Source organism: Cupressus sempervirens, chromosome 10, assembly GCF_028749045.1.
Source record: "Cupressus sempervirens isolate cs-2001-9-10 chromosome 10, ASM2874904v1, whole genome shotgun sequence".
In the NCBI taxonomy this organism is placed as follows: Eukaryota; Viridiplantae; Streptophyta; class Pinopsida; order Cupressales; family Cupressaceae; genus Cupressus; species Cupressus sempervirens.
In genome coordinates, this window is record NC_143127.1 from 270,629,629 (window position 1) to 270,649,390 (window position 19,762).

Below are 19,762 nucleotides of genomic sequence, written 5' to 3' on the forward strand. Positions count from 1 at the left end.
AGAAGATTATATACATCCATCATTTCACATTCTATGACTATGTCCTTTAAAGATCTCAAATTGACAACATTCTTCATGAGTGGAGCATGCATGAGCTAAAGTAATGTTTTATGTATTTTTTTATGTATGCTGATGTCAACCTCAATTGCAAGTTCTCTACACCTTCTCACCTTATTCAGGCCTCCAAGCCACTGATTCCCAGGTGTTAGCATACTATAATTGGCTTAGAACACTTCACCTTCTTCACCATATACTGGCATTTTCACCTGGTGAATTCGTTGGTGAACTGGTTTCAATATCTCACTCTCAGTTATTTATATTATATTAAGATGCAATTGGTTTCCAACTAGGATGGTAACTTTCTTGCCATTTACCATAAATGTTTCAGAGAAATTCTACATATTCCGATATAAATATAGGTAGAAGAAAACTTTAGACTTAGGTTTGATCAGTGGGATATTATCATAGAAGACAATCGACTGACTTTACAAGGAAAACGACAGTCCTTACAAGGAAAAAGTCAAACTTAACAAGGAAATACGAAAGGCTATATGCATTTAACAATATTATAATGTCACCAAGGAAAACGACAAAGGAAATGGTAGGCTTTATCCTTTTAACATTGTTATATTATGACAAGGAACTCAGAACCAGCAGAACTTAAATCAAAACTTGATCGCAGTGCATTTAACCTTGCCATTAAGAAGAGAGCAAGAAACTACAGGTGCCTTACATAACTCCTTAAGTGATATTGGAAGGCTTGCGTCTTGAATTGAATCCTTGCTTCAAACTGTGATCCGCAACCAATGATGAAAATGTTTCAAGTAAATACAATCACGAGTTACTGAGCTCTCATTCTGAGATTACCAACGGCTATGGTTTGAAAGGCTGAAGGAGAATGATTGCCTGCCTCAAATGATTTTGGGGGTCTAAGAAATAAGCATAGTCTTACTCTACGGCTTCCATCCATTACAAGAAACCATTCGAAAGACTCTCAAATCGATTTAAAGAATAAAAAGAAAGGAGGAAAAGAAAGAAAGAAACAAGATGAAAGGTTTTATTATAATTATTAAAATCTAATATGTACAAGCAACATCACTTAATTAATTATTAAATTATAATGGTGCTAAATTATTTATACATATATGAACGTTTATAAATATTAATTAAAATAATATGATGAAAGATATATTAAAATTCTTTGAGATATGTTTATATTTAACCCAATTAATTTAATTAAATTATTAAATAACTCATGCGAGCCCTGCAAATGTATTATGTTTCAAATCACTAGGTCCTTTACCCATCTGCCCAATGATGGTGATGCCCTGCCTAATTCTTTTCTGATAATGCTTCCACCCCTTTGACATGCTTCCTGCAAGGAATTTCTCCGTAATTAAATTATAAATTATTTAATCCTAAATAATCATAACAGTTAACCTCCATATCAATTTCATGAATTCGTGATTAACAATCAACTAACATGTCATCTTCACTTGAAATCATAATGATTATCTTACCATTTTGCCAGGTTATAACAAATTAAACTACCAACTTCATGCGAACCTCAACGGGTATATTTCAAGTTAGGTCAAAAATTGGGATGTAACAAACTCCCTCAAAGTTTATTGGTCCAAGTCCGCATCCTGATGGTTTCTGAATTGTTGACCCCTACCCTATATCGAGATATGATTCATTAGCTTGGATTTATACAAGCCCCTCCTTGGTAACACCATACTCTTAAAGTTATCTTTAATGCTTATTTCCAACCTTATTACTATTCCAGCTCATGATGAAAGCAATGGGTATTAACAAGGTTGCTTGGATACCACTACCAATGGATTCCCTCAAAGTTTACATGTCCAAGTCCATATCATGAAGGCCTATGGAACGCTAAACCCTACCTTATCTTGGGGCAAAGATCTATTTCTTGGAATTTACACAAGCCCTTTCTTGGCAACACTTCAATCTTCCTTTCTTACCTAAATAGGATTAGGATTGAAATGTGGATATATATTTCTAATTTTTCTTTTATAAGTGATATTACAATCTCATTATTGTAAATGATATTATTACTACAATAGTTATATTTGTCAATACATGACCAATATATATATATATATATATATATATATATATATCTTATAATCATATAAGATATCTTATTTCTACCTCCTTTTGAAGAAAGCCCATTGTATTTATATTCTCTTATATAATCATAGTCCATTCATAATTACAACCCTATCAAGAAGTCACATCCTTTCATCATTGTTGTCTTTTGAAGAATACACTTCCTTATTTCCTTCACATTCCTTTCCTTTTCTATAATCCTTTCCTCTTCACAAAAGAACCTCTTCTAAAACCAAGATGAAGATTGGGATCAATATCAAAGAGACAATTTTGCATGTTTATATGGATGATCCAATGACTTCTCTCAAACAATGATCAAATGGATAATGAAGACAACAATTAAATTATCGAAGATACTAGTGGCATAACAATATGCACAAGTGATCCCAATGACACTGCTAAACAAATGAATAGAAGGTAAAATAACATCAATATATTGGAGGTGAACAATATAGGTTCCAAAGACTTGAGAAAATTAATCACTGAGGATGGAAGGTTGCTTCCACAAGTAAGAGCGCAAGAGTGTCTAAACGATATGAGCTCCATCTCACCCAAATGGTCGGGTATCTAGTTGTTGCATCCACCTAGTACATAAGACCTAAAATTAGTTACATGACTCACTCCAAAGCAAAACCAAGGAAGCATTAGTACCAATAGTATAATGCCCCCATAGAGATGACAAGGGGGAGGTGCGATAGGGCTATTGAAATTGTATCGTAGTGTAGTGCAAAATAGTGAAGAAGACATGATAGCATGTGTAACTCAAAAGGGTGTGTAGAAACAAGACATGTTTGTAGGAAGGTAGACAAGGTTGTGATTGCAAATATCAAAGCACACGTAATAAATCCCCTATAATACTTTATAAAGTAGTGATTTGCAAATGCATCATGATAAAGTGACACATATTACATGTGTTTTGGGGATGTGAACACATTTTTATGCGCCTTAAGTGTATTAGATGCTTACAATGTACAAAAGTGATTGTTTAAAATAGAATTCTACTAAAGATTGAGAAGAAACTGAAATAATCATTGTGAAGTATACAAAATAATGTACTTTCAAAAGAGAATTGAGCCCAAAAATAATTTCCTTTTCAGAAAATATGGCCCTGCAGAGTTTCCAACATGAGAATTACATAAAAAATTGGAATTCCAAATCGAAAATCTTTTTCATCGTCACGAAGAGCACAAAAAAAGTTTGTTGTAAAAATTGCAGCACCGGAATGTATACTAAATGAGAATTACATATATGGATCACTGAAAACTAAATTTCTCCAAAAACTGTTAGTCCAAATTGAGAATCATTTGCATCATCACAACGAGCATGAAATTCATCCTTCTTTTAAAATGTTCCTAGAAAAAAGAAGCCCATATGTGCAAGAATGAAGCCTCTAAAGTTGGGTTTTAAAAAAGAAATCCTAACAATGAAGGAGGCAAAATAAGAAAAGGTGGTCGTTGGGGGTCTATGTTGAATTTGGAGATTTTGTTGCCTTTGACAACACAAATAATTTTGGAGGAAAAAATGGCAGTGCTCTTAATTTAGATAAACTAGTAAAGAAGTCACCAAAATCAGCCAACTGCTGAAAAAGCCCCATAATGGTAAGTTGTATAGTTAGGTGCATGAATGTTACCATATTTTTATTTTTAAATGAGAAATATAAGAATTCATTTGAGCAGGAATCTGACTAGCAAGACCAAATACATTCCACAAGAGAGATGCAATAGAAATGAATTGTGGTATTGCTAGAAGGCGATGAATATAGAATGATAGAATTGCTACAAAATATTAATGACCCTATTGTATAGTAAGAAAATGGAAACAATGCGGATTATTCCCCTTTGTCAAATGTACAGCAGGAAGGAAGATGACCCAATTACAGAAAATACAGACTAGTGGAAAATAGACTGACACCTGTAGTGACCTGAAATAAAAAAAATAGAAAGTTGTCTTGACTTGTAGTCTGAATTTGGAGTGGATTTGGCAGGTACTAAAACATCATGGGCATTATGTTCCTAGGTACAAATCGCTTGGGGTGTTGTAGACTTGGTGGTTTTTCGTGAAACTTTCACAATTGATTTGACAGGTCCTGCACTTTCCAAATTAAGTCCCAATAGAACCACCACTTGTTCTTGTGCACAGAAAAAAACAGGGAAGAAGGTTATGGAGGGGTTTTCCTTGGTCAAACCCATGTTTAGGAATCAACATTGAAAATGAAATAAAGTAAACAATAGCATGTTGTCATATAGCAGAGGCTAAATCTGAAAGATGAAGCATGTCATACCTTGGCAATGTTAATGCTTCTTTAAATGTTATCAAGTATGTTGATGCAATAGCTTTGACCTAACACAAAAGCCCAAAAGGAAATCATGAAAAAAAAAACTTGTGTGATGGACATAGTGCTTTCCATAATGTTTGATTGAGAAAGAAAAATGCTTGGATGAATATATGTGTTCTCCTTGATAGAAAAATTCCTTTGCTTGGCCTTCAATGAGGGAAATAAGCTTTGATCAATGGAGGAGAACACCTTGGACGCTTGAGAAGATGTTTAGATCTTAAATGCTTGGTTACTTGAATGCTTAATATCTTGCCTTGTGAATTTGATGATGACAGATGCATGGAAACGATGATGATAATGATCCTAAAGTCAAGAGAGGTAGTGTATCTATATACCTCTCACAATATCTTGGGGGTTAAGACTTAGGAGGGTTGACTATAAATCCAATATCCTACTAAATTACCAAGATGGGGCCTTGATTCAAATTTAAGCCCAAAACTTGAGGTATATAATGCCTAGGGCATTCTATACTTAGTATAAAATGTCTAGGGCATTGTGTACCCACCAATCAAAGCCCAAATTTAAATTGTGTGCCACGGATAACTAGGGATGCCAAATTACAAAGTAAAATTGATTTTGAGGTCAAGAAGGAATACAAAAGCCACAAATGCTAACTTAGGGCCTCTGTGATAAAATAAATTATTGTATTGGAGGAATAATAGAGGACCACACTTTGAAATAAGGGCCTACCTTGATTTTAAACGAAATTGAATTCATAGAGTACTTTATTCGAATTTGTGTGCCATATGAAGTCCTACGAAAACACTCTAAGGTGGGTGCTAAACAATCATGAAATTGTATACACTAATAAGGTTCTTGCTATTTATGATGGTACACTTGTAATTATAAAAATTGAAATGATAGTCAATTGATACTCAATATTAAACAAAGAAGAGGAATAATTCTTAAATAAGCATTTACAATATTTTTCTATAATGAAAATGATTGAGAAACAAAGACATAGAAAGATACTAAACTAACTGTACAACTTAAAGAACAAAAAAGTTACTATAAGATTGACTTAAAATTACATGGCCATTATGCTCTACATTACAATATTATTTTAATACCCTCCCTTAATGTTCATTCTACTTATTACCCTATAGAAGAGTTGACATAATTTACAGATCTCTTGGCCACAAATGCATAAAAGGTTGATTGCTCGTTAGATTTCTCTATGCATGAGCCTATTGCTGAGACCCTCACTACTTGGATTTTTAATTAGTCGACTTCTTTTTGTAGAACATTTGTGCATGACCAAGTACAAGAACAAGTTGTGTGCTTTCCAGCATAATATCGGGTAACAAAGCCATCCCTCCTATTATCTATAGACCAAGATCAGCTTCTCCAAAACTTTGATTATTGTGATAAAACATTGGGAAATTTTTCTAAAACCACAAATTTTGGCAAAAATTGTCAAATGAAATTGTTGCAAAATAGCACCTTAATTTCATGAAAGATTATCAAATCCTCAATGCAATGTTGAGGTCACAGATTATTTTGTCAAAAAAAACCAATGTAACATAGGCATTGGGGGACATCAAGACGGGGAGAAAAGGGCTTCAATTTAGGGATGACAAGGGAAGGGGCAATGGGGAGTGGTGTTGTACTATAGTATACATATGGTACTTGAAATGCTAATTATGAAATGATGTATAATAGTATAAGAACTAATAAATTATAATACCAAATACTTGATAATAGAAAAAGTGCAACATGAGTATCAAAAATATCATAAAGATGATTACAATGAGTTTCATGATATCAAAACAAGTACAAAATCATGTACATGCACTCATAAATATACATCTGTAGTGTATGTTTATGTATAAAAGTGACCTTTACAGTAGCCAATTAACCTCCTTTTTATCACAAGTGCTACAACTGCAACATTTTCTTGTAGAAACCCCTAGCAACAAGGTGGTGGCCCAAAGGTGGTGGTGGGGGAACTGTCGGCAATGGACCAACATCCTTCACAGGGTTCGGAACATGGCTTAACTGCCTCCTATTTCTTCTATAAGTGTAGTGGTTGTATTGGGCATTGATAGGTTGATCTTTTGGTTCAACGACAACCCTAGCAGTTAATAAGTGGTACGAGAGCTTGGTCACTAGTTTGAATCCATGAAGCCAAGACAAGTGACGCACTGACTGATCAATTTTTTGGTGCAACAACAACCCTAGCGATTAATAATTGGTATCAAGGCCTGGTTATAGGTTCAAAACCCACAGGCCGTAGCTAGTGACATTGGGAGGGGGGTTGTTGGTAGTGGGCCAACGTCCCTTGCAAGGTTTGTGATATTGCTCAACTTCCTCCTATGTCTTCTATAAGTCTAGTGGTTGTATCTTGGATTGAAAAGTCAATCATTGGCACAATGACAACCCTAGTGGTAAATAGGGACTTGGGAATGCCAAGTCCCTATCCCAGGACATCCCCTACATAGGCACATGGGGGTTTGAGGGGATACGTCCCCGTGTTACACTAAAAAAAATGTCAATAACCTTCCACTAGTCAAAAACTATAGTGGTGGTAATGCATCAAACTGGACATGTTAGGATGGTGGGTAAGCAAGTGGTACATGTAAGAAAATGTGACATAAGAAACAAAGGAGGAATGTCGCATCAATTATTTTGAAGGTAGATGAAATCTAGTGAACCCATGCACATCTATGATGGAATGAATGTTTGAAGAGATTTTGCAAGTTTTTGCAGATTTTTTAGTATTGGCAATGATGACCCAACTCCTCATAACAACCTTTCAAAAGGACCATTGGCGGCCTTTTTGAATTCGAAGATGTTATAGTTGTCGTTGGTGTTGCACCAAAAGATCAACCTATCAATGCCCAATACAACTGCTAGAATCCACAGAAGTGTTGTGAGGTTTTCACACCATCACCCCAAAATTTTTGGGGACCCCTTTTTTTCGGTTGCCTTAGCAAATTTGGAGTTGTCCAAAGGTTTTCAAATTGACAATTTTACACCTTGGACGCCTTTGGGCTAGGAGGGATGTGATTTGATTTGTTTTCCCCTGGTGCGAAACTTGATTTTCCGGAACATGTAATTTTATCCTTAGGCCAAACAGAATTCAATAACATTTTTTCAATGGTTAAAATGATATTTGATAGGATAAATTGCAAATTTTGGACTTCGATAGATTTTGAAAATTTGATATAATTGTACAAGCTTGAGCATTTTCAAAATGAAAATTTTAAATTTAGTCGTTTTGGAAAATCTTGAATTCTTTTGGTGAAAATGAAATTTTTGGTAGTGAAATTGAAATTGGAGCTTGAACTTCAATTGCCAGGAAAAGGATTTATTTTGTAAAAAAGTGAAATTGCATTGCAAAATTGAAATCGAATTCAATTGCAAAATCTCATTAATTATGTTGAACTTTTGCCTAGAGGATTTTAGAAATATTAAAGGAAATTGGTAATTTGGAATTGAAAATCGATTTTGGCTTTCTAAAATTCAATTATAATGATATTTTAATTGCCAAAACATTAATAAATGAAAATTTTGACATCTCGTAGGCTTACCTTGTTTCTATTTTTTAATTTCTAATCAAAATTGGCAATTAAATGGGCCAATTTCACTGTAGGGCTAAGTAATTTTAATGTTGCATTTAAATCTGGGCCATTAATTAAGGGACTAAATTTTGTTTTCCCTCCAGATAGGTCGGCCCACTTGGAGAGGCAAAAAGTTTGGTATAAGAGGGGCTTCCCCCCTCTTATTTCTCCTCCTTGGACGTGCAATTTTCTTCTAAGGGAGGTGAATTTCCAGCTTGGGCAATTGTTGGTACAAATGTTTCCATTTCTTGGCGGCATTTTTCTCCTCTTTGCTTAGGCAAATTTCTGCCCTGGGGCAATTTTTGGAGCAGATCTTATTTTTTCCGACTTGGGTATTTTTTTTGAAGTCTAATTTCTCCATCTTTGGCAGCGATTTCTCCTTCCAAAATTTGGCAATTTTATTTGGTGAAAGGGAAATGTGATTTAAGGCTGATTCTTGGCAAGTGTGAGCAATTTCAAGGAAGTTGAAATTTAGATTTTTGCTAGGGCATCATTATTTGCAAGCGGGATTGAATTTTCCAAGATCTGATCTGAATGTGAAGAGGGCCCGATTATTGGTAAAGACAAATTTAAGGTAAAATGTAATGTCCCATTTCAAGACATTTATTTAAAACCCTGACTGTATAGATATTTCTTATTATTTTCTCTGATATCCTTCTCAATATTTGATATTCTATATATATGTGTGCATCTCATAGAGTCACATCCTTTCATTAATATAAATATAATTAATTATATGTTTATATCAATAAGATTAGTTAAATTAATTAATATAATAACATATATTATATTATATTATGCTATAACATATATTATTTTAATATTAATATTAATATATAATACTTATTTATTATTTAAACTATATATCAAAGTGGGGACATCACAGTCCTCTCCTCTCAAATTTGCTTGCCCTCAAGTAAAATCTTTCATACACGAGCTTTTTCATAGACACAAGACATATTTGCATATCAAAGTCCTAAAAGATTTATGAAATATACATGAAAACACGAAGCAAACACGGTGCAGACAGATGAAGACACGAAGCAAACACGATGCAAACACACAACACACACGTTATGCATTTCTTTAATTGTGAACTTGCAACCAAAAAATAATTAGTACACATAAATCAATCTCCTGACAAGGTGTTTATAGTCTCAATTTTAGTGTCCTGTCAATCAAAAGTATAGTCCATTTATTAACTCATCGTTTTCTGAATATGCGAGGAAAAACTATAATAGGGTGCCCTGTTACCCATCCAGTGGGCCTCACCATTCTCCCTTATTATTGTTATCTCTCTCCGATCATCATTCCCAAGATGGTGCCTTTGTATGATGTACTCTGGGGTATTCGCTCCACCATAGGCCTTACCTAGTACCCGTAGGCTTTCTCCAATACCTCGAGTGGTGTCACCCAACCCATTCCACCGCAAGCCTTATCTCATCATTGGAGGATTGTGATCTTAAGGTGATTCTATCAACTATTTTTCAATAAGAAGTCTTTTTAGGCATAATCTTTGAAATATCAGATACTTAATCTTATCATTCAATTATAGGAGGAGAAAACATAATGGGGTGCCCTGTTACCCAATTAGTGGGCCTCGCCGTTCTCCCTCATTATCGTTACCTCTCTCCGATCATTATTTTCAAGAAGGTGCCTTTGTATGATGTACCCTGGGATATTCACTCCACCATAGGCCTTACCCGGTACCCGCAAGCTTTATCTGGTACCCTGAGTGGTGTCACCCAGTCCATTGTACCGCAGGCCTTATCTCAACTTGGAGAATCATGATCTTGTTAGGTTTAAGATTTACTCAATTACTATTCTAATAACTCCCTTGCTAGAGAAATTAATCTATTCAATTACTCTCATAATATATTCCTTTAATAGAAAATTTAATATTAATCCAATTATCAACTTTAATGTATATTCTTGTAAGTAAAAACTAATATTAATCACTCTTTGTTTAATTTCATTTATAACTAATATAAATCACTTTTCATTTATCCCCTTAAATATTAAATATTGAAGTGGATGAATATATGTTTTAATGGAAAATATGCATACACTATTCGTACCTTAAATGTATGATTGCTGGTGTCCTATGCCAATGATCACCGTAAGAGCATAATTCCAACCTCAATGCATTTGCAAAGATGATTTTTGGAGCCGAGGGGTGTGTGAATTCGGATCATTCATTCTATTCATTATCATATTTTGTTCTCCTTCATTGTGTGCAATAATTTAAACCATCATTAGTCATAAATGCGATATTTGATCTTGGAAGTTTCCACCCGCACCAGTCACATTAAATATTTATTATTCCCATCGCAAGTAACGCTTAGTTTGAATTCCAATATTTTCTCACACTTGTATTAACAAATAGTTGTGTGCTTTCAATAAAGTGTGCACCCAACGAATTTTCTTATGCTTTGCCAATTGACAATAATCTCCCAATGATATTATAATTTATTTTGCCACCTTTGGTGTCCACGTAACCATTCATATGTTTCCTTCAATAATAGTCAAATGCACATGCTTTATCCTATTGTATTTTTCTTCCTTGCTTCCTTACGTGGCTCCTAGTGAGATCATCCTAGAGAGAAAACTAGACATGTATTTCGCAGTTCTTAGTAGTGGAAGTTGAATACAAATTAAAATGGAATGAAGCAAATGATATTACTCTAGTCCTTATTTTCCTGTATATGATTACTATCACCATGCCACTAGTCTTCATACTGCTGTTACTGGTCAATACCAATACCAATCATGACTCATCTTAATGCCATACCTCTGGACAGGATAATAATTCACAATATACGAATGATGTTATGGTGCATTATCATTGGGTATCTTCCTAGTTATTCGATGTTGTGATAGTCAATTTAATAACTAAATCAGACATTGTTGCCCATAAACTTCATATATATATATATATATATATATATATATATATATATAAGAGAGGAAATTGACGTTGACTTCCATTCTTTTATTGCGTTTTCCAATCTAGTTGTGGGTTTCAAGTATCTCTTTGCAATCTTCCTATAATAGACTCCTTAAACGTATAGTTGTTGGCATCCTCTGGTGATTGAAAGACCCTTTGTGTAGACACTAATTTATCCTTCGTGTCCCTAGTTGCATTTCCTTCTTTCTTCTACGTCACACTCTACGTTCTTTGATTGGTTTGTGATTGGCTAATGTTTGCAAAGTTCTTTTTGATAATTATTTGTGTAAACCTTCGCATCTCCTCCTCAGCATGTTGCCTGTGTATAATAGTGGGCTACGACACTCTCATCCAGTTTTTTATTTTTTATTTTTTTATAATTCTTTCTGGGATAATCTTAATGTTGTTTTGAATGCTTTGGATGAATATCATGATGCTGATCTTGTTTTCTAATTTGTAACCGATCTTAATTTGCCCTACGTTTTCCACGTTAGTCTCCACGTGAGAACCCGATAATGATCCTCATTCTTGCCATGGTGTTAATCCTTATATTCTCCTCGTTCCACGCCTGCATTTGTGAATGGGATTTGATGCTGTTCCTTACATGTTATCGCTGTTACTTTGAAACTTTTTATTGGTTTCAATTTTGATATGAATAACCTCTAACGAATATGACACCTCTTATTCGAATTGATCAATTGAAGGTCTGGTATATTCAGACGTTCATGCGTTCCAATGCTTGTTATATTCTCATTATTCTTCGCCAGCTTCATTCTCATGATAAATATTTTTGGCCATTGTCTTAAAATATCAAACCATTTGATCTGAATAGAACTGCACATAATTCTTTAATCCATGTTTCCGTGTTCATCCAGACACTACTTAACTTCTCTTTTGATTGTCGATGCAATAACCTTGATATTATTTCTTCATACACTTAAGCAATTTTGAATAAACTGTTATGTTTGATATAAATAATTTAGCCCTGCAATAGGTGATGTCTTTGATTTTCTCTAGTAAATATGCAACCATTAACCTCGAATAGGAGATCATTCCCTTCTATGATTTTCTTTATAATTCCAGCTTTAGGATTTGGGATGTTCTGCAAAATGTAGATGAGCCCTAATTATTGATTTCTTTTCCTTTGTGTATCTTGTTCTCTAAACTGAAATCCTTCTATGATTATTTTATCTTATTGTATTCAGGCTGGCAGGATCATGCTCTGATACCATTTGTAATGTCCCATTTCAGGACATTTATTTAAAAATCTAACTGTATAGATATTTCCTATTATTTTCTCTGATATCCTTCTCAATATTTTATATTCTATATATATGTGTGCATCTCATAGAGTCACATCCTTTCATTAATATAAATATAATTAATTATATGTTTATATCAATAAGATTAGTTAAATTAATTAATATAATAACATATATTATATTATATTATGCTATAACATATATTATTTTAATATTAATATTAATATATAATACTCATTTATTATTAATATTAATATATAATACTTATTTATAATTAAAACTTTATATCAAAGTGGGGACATCACATAAAATTCTATTCATTTTTAGAGATGAAGATTGGTTTTAAAATTGGATTCTATTCTTTGTTTTTGCTTGGTTTGTTTCCCTTATTTTTCTTCTTGCACTTACCATCCACCACTTCATCACTCCATTGATAGGCTAAGGTTGGGAGATATAAGTGTAGATTTCATGATAGGACATCTGGAGAGGCAGAGATAAGCTAGACCACCCTAGGATTGAAGTTGGAAGAAATAAGTGGTAGTCCCATCCCTAGGGTTGAAGTTTGAAGATCGATAAGTGTAGAGATAGGACTTGGATAGGTAGAAATAAGTTAGATTCTATCGATAGAAAGAAGGTTGGAGATTGATAAGTGTAGTCGATATCATTTAGAATGAAGGGGCAGAAATAAGTGTTTAGGATGGTAGATGTTAGTGCAAGCAAGAACCCAAAGGGAACAAATGCCAAAAAAGACAAGGAAGACATGATGCCTAAGACCACCTTCTTCTCGAAAGTGAGGCGAATAAATGATACCAATATTAGTACGAAGAACATGGTATAGTTGAAGGATAGATTGAAGGAAGGACAATCCCCCATGGCAAAGATCTAAAAGAGCAGAATTGTACACGCGATAGATTTCCCTCATACCTTGCCTTGTCCAGAATTGGTAATGGAATGCGCATCCCGATTTGATATTGTGACCAAGTCCATCATTTTTTATGAAGGGAAGAGAGTATTGGCTAACATCAGTGGACAAGTGGTCGAAGAGGTATTCAATATTCCCCAGCATAGAGGCATGACAGTGGTAATGATGGATCAAACAACCAAGTTCTTTCAAGGTAACCAGGAGGCCTACTTCATTCATCTAAAGCAGAATTAGTTACACGAAGGCAAGAAGGGAGTCACCAAGTTGTCAAAGCTCACCAAGTCAAATTTCAAACCGAAGTATGGCAATCTAATTGTGCTTCTTAGCCGAATCATGGGTGTGGCTCAAGGTATGCGATTCGAGAACTGGATGTACTACTTTATTGATGAAATTGAAAATGGAAAGAGAAAATTTGATTGGGCTAGAATTATAAGTGAAAATTTAGAATTGCAACTTAGGACAGTGCAAATTCAAAAGCAATTCTACATAGGATCCTATATTTTCTATTTGATTGTGAGACTATATGAAAATCCTGGACTTAAGGCCTTAGGAGTGATTGGCAATGGGCTGGGGCAATGTTTGGTGCATGAGTGTTATCCACAACTTCATTTGCACAATATCAAAGATTATAAGATGTTTTATGACGCCTTTTCCATGAAGGCGGTAAGGATACTACAAGGGACACCTGCTAGGAGGCTCTCATCGGAAGCAAAAGAAAAAGTTAAGAAGTATGGGAGTTGGTTCATCCAATTTTCACAATTTACATACATTAGAGTGGTAGGAAGTATAGTTTGTCCGAAGACACTTCCAAGGTACTCACCCGACAAGATAGTTTTGATGGAGTTGGCTAGGCAACTCGAGCATTATAACAAGATGATGAAACTTAAGGATGAGACAGGGATTACCTTCTCATTTGGAATAGGCAATAATACTTGACCCAATCCTGTTGCCTTTGTAGCTACGGAGGAGTTAGAATGGTATCATCTAGGATGGTATAGAACAAGACAGGGATTTGATCCTAATGATCTTATCAAGGCATCTCATTAAAAATCATTCAAGCATATTCCTACTATAGAAGATTTTTGGTCCAATGCACAGGATGACTTTTACGTGAGAAAGCTAGCTTTCTCAAGATTGTTAGTGGGCATGATGAGGGAAATCAGATGGAGAGGTCTTGATATTCCCGATCAACTGAAGATGATGAAAATGTGCTAAGGGAAGATTATGATATGGTGGATGGAACAGAATTGGGTCCAATGGATTAGGATGATCATCAGGATCCTTCCTTAGAAGTAGTTACAAGGACAATTGATCTACACACTAAGTCATGGTACAATGGGAAGTTAAGGCAATTACAAAGTTAGAAGGTATGCCTTACTTATGAAAAGATGAAACTGGAGGAGGAAGGTCCAGCGGAGTCAGTCGAACAGAAAGGTGAAGGCAGTAGCCAGCAACCAAGAGTAATTAAGAGCAAGAAGAGAGGTTTGGAGGTTGAGAAAAGAAAAGAACATCAGGAACCTTCGACAAAGAGATGGAATACAACGCCATCAAGGGAGAGCATAATTGAGGCTAGAGGCCAAGGGGATAATACAAGTGGACAAGGGGTCGAGGTAGAGGTGAGCTCTGATCTGGAATCAAGTGGTTACAGCGATAGTACCGAGTAGTCTCCTCTTTTGGAGAACCAGCATGGAGATGATGTGACAATGACTAGTGAAGAAGAGGATAGGCTGATTGATATTGAGGAAATAAGCCAGGCACCTGAGGCTGTTGGTGATGCTTTGCTAGTTGAATTGAATCTAGATTGGGGAGATGCATTGCACCACTATGGTTAAGGCAAATGCTTATGCCAAGAGGCGAGGTGTTGATTGTCTGAACTGTTGAAGATATTCAAGGGTTAGTGGAAAAGGATGATAGCAAGAAACATAAACAAATTCTAAAAATGGTGGCAAAGGTAATCAGGAGCGATGATGAGATTGTAGCTCAAGAGTATGAGATAGTAGAGCATAACTTGGGAAGAATCATGGATGACATGGAACGTGAGGAGATCTAGGAAGGCATGGTTTCAATTAGAGAAAGATTGAGGAAGGCAAACAAAATGATTGTCAAGTTGGAGGTTGGAAACAAGTATTAGAGAGTTTGCGATGATGAGGGTCACCGAAAAGTTTAGATTGCTATACCAAAGGTTACCAAGGCAATGGATGAGATTGTAGCTTAGGAGTATAAGATAGTAGAGCATAACTTGGGAAGAATCATAGATGACATGGAATGTGAGGAGATCTAGGAAGGCATGGTTTCAATTAGAGAAAGATCGAGGAAGGTAAACGAAAGGATTGTAAAGTTGGAGGTTGAAAACAAGTATTGGAGAGATTGCCAATGTATCCAACAATTGCATTAGACAGCCCTTCCGCAAGATAGCGGGAGCAACATAGAAGAGATATCGACTCAACTGTGCGAAATCAAAGATTGGACCAATAGTATAATTCAAGATGGGCGAAATTTCCTGCCTTCCTTTATCTCGACATTCAGGTCATTGGTGGCTATTAGAGATAAATTCAGAACATTTGAAGGTGAGTGGAAGGATTTCCTTCCAGTTAAGCACTTACCCATTCCTAGGCTACATGCATTTATCGAGCTACCGGAGAGATATTTGGAGAGAACCAAGTTGGTAGATGGAGCAATGGGTACAATGGAGTCTTGGTTTGTTGCCTTGACTATCAAATTGAGGATACTTGAAGAGATATAGAATAAGATTGCATAGCACAGTCTAGGCGTTGACACTTCCATTTCAACCATGATGAGCGATGTTGGGGCTGCACTTGATTTTGAAGACACCAAAGAGGAGAATGTCACTTAGATAGAATTTGGATCAAGATTGGATGAGTTGAGGAAGGTTGCCATCAAGAAGAAGCATTTGGGCACCCTTGCCTCCCTCAATGCCTTTATCGGATATTCGAAAGAATATGGGGAGGATCATGAGAAGACACTGCAAGCAGCAAACAACATGATGAATACAACAGAACTCAAGATGAAGCACACGCCTTGCCCTCCCATGGTGGAAGTCAACGACAGGCCAGCCAAGTTCATTACGTTGGCTAAAAAGATGAAAGAAAAAGGTAGAATTATATTAGAAGATCATTTGATGTAAGCCCAAGTGGAAAATTCTCCTCCTTAAGTAGGATAGGTGTTTGATTCTAATTGGCTACCATTTTGGTGCCTTCTCATTGGTTGCCACTTTTCTTTCTTTTTCATTGGTTCATTGATGAGGTGGCACCTTCTCATTGGCCGATGGGGTGGCAACCCTAATTAGGGTTGGTTGTAATTTTGGCCCCTATATAAGGCCATTTGCTCTCATTTGCAAAGGGTTAAAGAAAATTGTTGCTTAAGATAATACCAAAATTGCTTCTCTTTATCATTGTTGTGACTTGCATGGTGATTAAGAACACTTGGTGTTATTGCATGGTTTCTACTTCCAGTAGTTAAGAGTTAAATTTCATTGAAGTTGTTAAAGTAGATTTTATTTCAAGGAAGTTGTTAAGAGTAAGAGTAGATGGATAGTTGTATGGTGATATTAGTGGATTTTTGATAGGTATCTATAAACTAGGCCACTAGCATCCTATCGGTTGGTTAGGAAGCCTTGCATGGTAATCTAGTCTTTTTTCCCTTGAAATATTGCGTCTATGGAGGTAGAGCCACTAGTAAGCTTTCATCAGATTTGATCCCTATCTATTTGCTAATCTTTCCATTCATAGGAGTAGAGGTAAAGCAGCAAGTGGTTCATTAGTTGGATTTCATTCGAGAAGAAAGTTAGAAAAAGAGAAGCATCATTGGCAGACACACCCCCCATCATCATCACCATCAACATTATTTGGCACTCCTATACTTTACAAAGCCAGACATCATCACCATCACAAAGAGAGTTCGACAATCCTTGAATGAACAACGTAAGGCCGCTTGCGTGATTAACCAGCAAATCACATTAATATAATAGAGTTAGTATCCACAGGTGTAAGGAACATTGGAGTTTTTCTCAGTATTTACTTTTCAAGAGAGGGATTGAGGGTGTGATATTCCATGTCAAGTATTCAATTGCTATATGTTATGTAGTGGTACAAAACTGACATCAACAAGAAGGTGGTTAGTTCCTTGTCATGAATCCCAAAGGGAGCACTAACCATTTTGTCAACAATATCCCCCTCAATGTTACTCGAGGGGATTCAAACCTATGACCAATCTTTAATACCGCTTGTTACAAGTGTGGTTTTCATTAGACCAAAAGATCAACCTGTCAGTGTTTGATACAATCTCTAAACTTATAAAATCCACAGGAGGTGGTTAGTCCCTTGTCACAAGTCTTGAGGGGAGTGTTGACCATTTTGCCAACAAAACAGGTAAAATAAAAAGATTGTGACAGGTGCTGAGATGGAAGCCAACTTCTACATGAAATCCTCCAAACAATAAATGGATTTTTTTGGGCAAGGTTGCAACTGAGAGGCTAAAGATCATCTTCACCGTAGGCTTTTTTCTCCCTAATTATGGTTTGTAGCTTTTTGGGGATTGAGTACGTGATAGCTAAAAATAGATATGCCACGAATATGGACATTGCATCCATGTTTTGTTCATGGGGATTGGAAGTCAACAATGTAGAACAAACCAAAAGGGTGGTAAAGAGCTGTGTAAAATTAGAAGGGCAAGAAGGGTTGGAGACTCTCCTAAATCTAGCACACTCTGGTTGAGGCTTCATTATGCAATTTAATGATTGGGTCCATACCCCAATATACCCAAGGCATGTTCAGTTTTTCATTTTATGTCATGTTGGGGAGAACAAAGGCAAGGAGCGACAAAGGGCAAAAGATGTGGAAAAAATTCTCTTCAACTATACTAAGGATTTGGAGTTGGCTCTGCAATCTAGGTTTTTGAAGGAGAATTTCAATAGGTCACTCCAAAAATTCACCTTGGTAGATTATTGGTGCATGCAATTCAACACACATGGTGGAAATGAGAAGAAAGTACAGGCTGAGGAATGAGAGAGCTTAAGTGCCCAAAGAGGAAGAAGGTTAAGCTGCAATAGAGGAGGATGGGGTGCCAATCTAAGCTATGGCTGGGGACGAGGAAGAGGAACTTCCATGTGCAGGAAAAGATTACATGAAGAAGTGTCACAAGGCGATTTAAGGGCAAATACCCAATGTTTCTTAAATGTTACACAGTCCCATAGTTGTTTGGGTTAGGTTTTCTTTGTTTTGGTTTCTTCTGATAGCCATGGTAAAAAGCGTAGTATTGCTAGTTATTTTAGGCATGCTAGTGATAGTTGAACAATCGTACTTGATAGGGTTGTTAAAAATCTGAATTTTTTTCTTAAGTTGTGATTGTTTAGTTAAACTATACACAAATGAAACTATATGCTTGTTGATATAGGCAAATGATAGGTAGGTAAGGGATAGAAGGTAGACGATCATGGTTTGTTTTTTTGAAATAGATAATATAGATGAAGATGGTGGAATCAATGCTTGTAATTTTTATTTATTAATTAATATAAAAGCAACATTTACCGACCAAAGAAAAAGTATTAATGCAATCAGATGTCTTTATAATTTTTTGTTGAATCATTTGTTCTAGAAAGCATTACCACTTTGATTGTTTACTTTATCAGGATCCTAAAAAATTAAACCTCAACAAAAACATCTGATTCATTATAACAATATGATAATTGTTTGACAAAACATGAGTGGAAAAGAGCACAAATCTTTGGTGAAATTGGGTGGGGGTAATACATTGACAACAAGGGACAATCACTACTACTTCCTCATCATAAATTTATAGACTAATTGTTTTGGATTAGACATTCATTTTTTAAAGACCTAATTAAAATCAAGTAGCCTACCTAGAAAAGTAAGGTTTTAGGGTTTCCTAAATGAGGAATATTTATGAGGTTGTGTGACTTATATTTGTATCTAGATAGTGGGGGATCCATCTAGTCCGGGGATAGATAACTCTCATCAAGCATGTGGGCTGAGAGAGGCCACTTGAATAATAACAATGCCACTAGAAACATCTTTAACTAGCATTTTTGTTATATCAAAATGGAGCTGGGATATCTCCTTGAAATAGATGTTGTGAGAAGTGAGAAGGCCAAAGGCATTGTCCAACTACTAGTGTGTTTTAGGCTAAATTTTTGTGGGATGGACCTGTTAGAAAGGATAGGGTTGCCGTTACACCAAAGATCGACCCGTCAATGCCCGATACAACCAATAGTCTTATTGAACCACAGGAGGCGGTTAAGCCATGTCGCAAATCCTACGAAGGATGCTGGCCCACTGCCAACAATTCCCCTCCCAGTGTCACTCGTCGTGGCTTGCAAGATTCGAACCTATGACCAAGCTTTGATACCAATTGTTAGAAAGGACAAGGTTGCTATTACACAAAAAGATTGACCTGTCAATGCCCGATACAACCAATAGTCTTATAGAACCACAGGAGGTGGTTAAGCCATGTCACAAATCCTGCGAGGGATGCTGGCCCATTGCCAATAGGACCAACATTGATTGAAAGACTGAAATTGGATGGTTACAACCCTAAGGAGTCCTATAGTCAGAAATGCATGGTGTT

At 35.8% G+C, this 19,762-nt stretch overlaps 1 protein-coding gene across 3 annotated transcripts in view; it reads left to right on the top strand.

Moving 5' to 3' along the window:
• OVA1 (methionyl-tRNA synthetase / methionine-tRNA ligase / MetRS (cpMetRS)) overlaps nucleotides 1-19,762 on the top strand; it is a 263,112-nt gene that overhangs the window by 236,393 nt on the left and 6,957 nt on the right. The gene's annotated exons all lie outside the window — the stretch shown is intronic.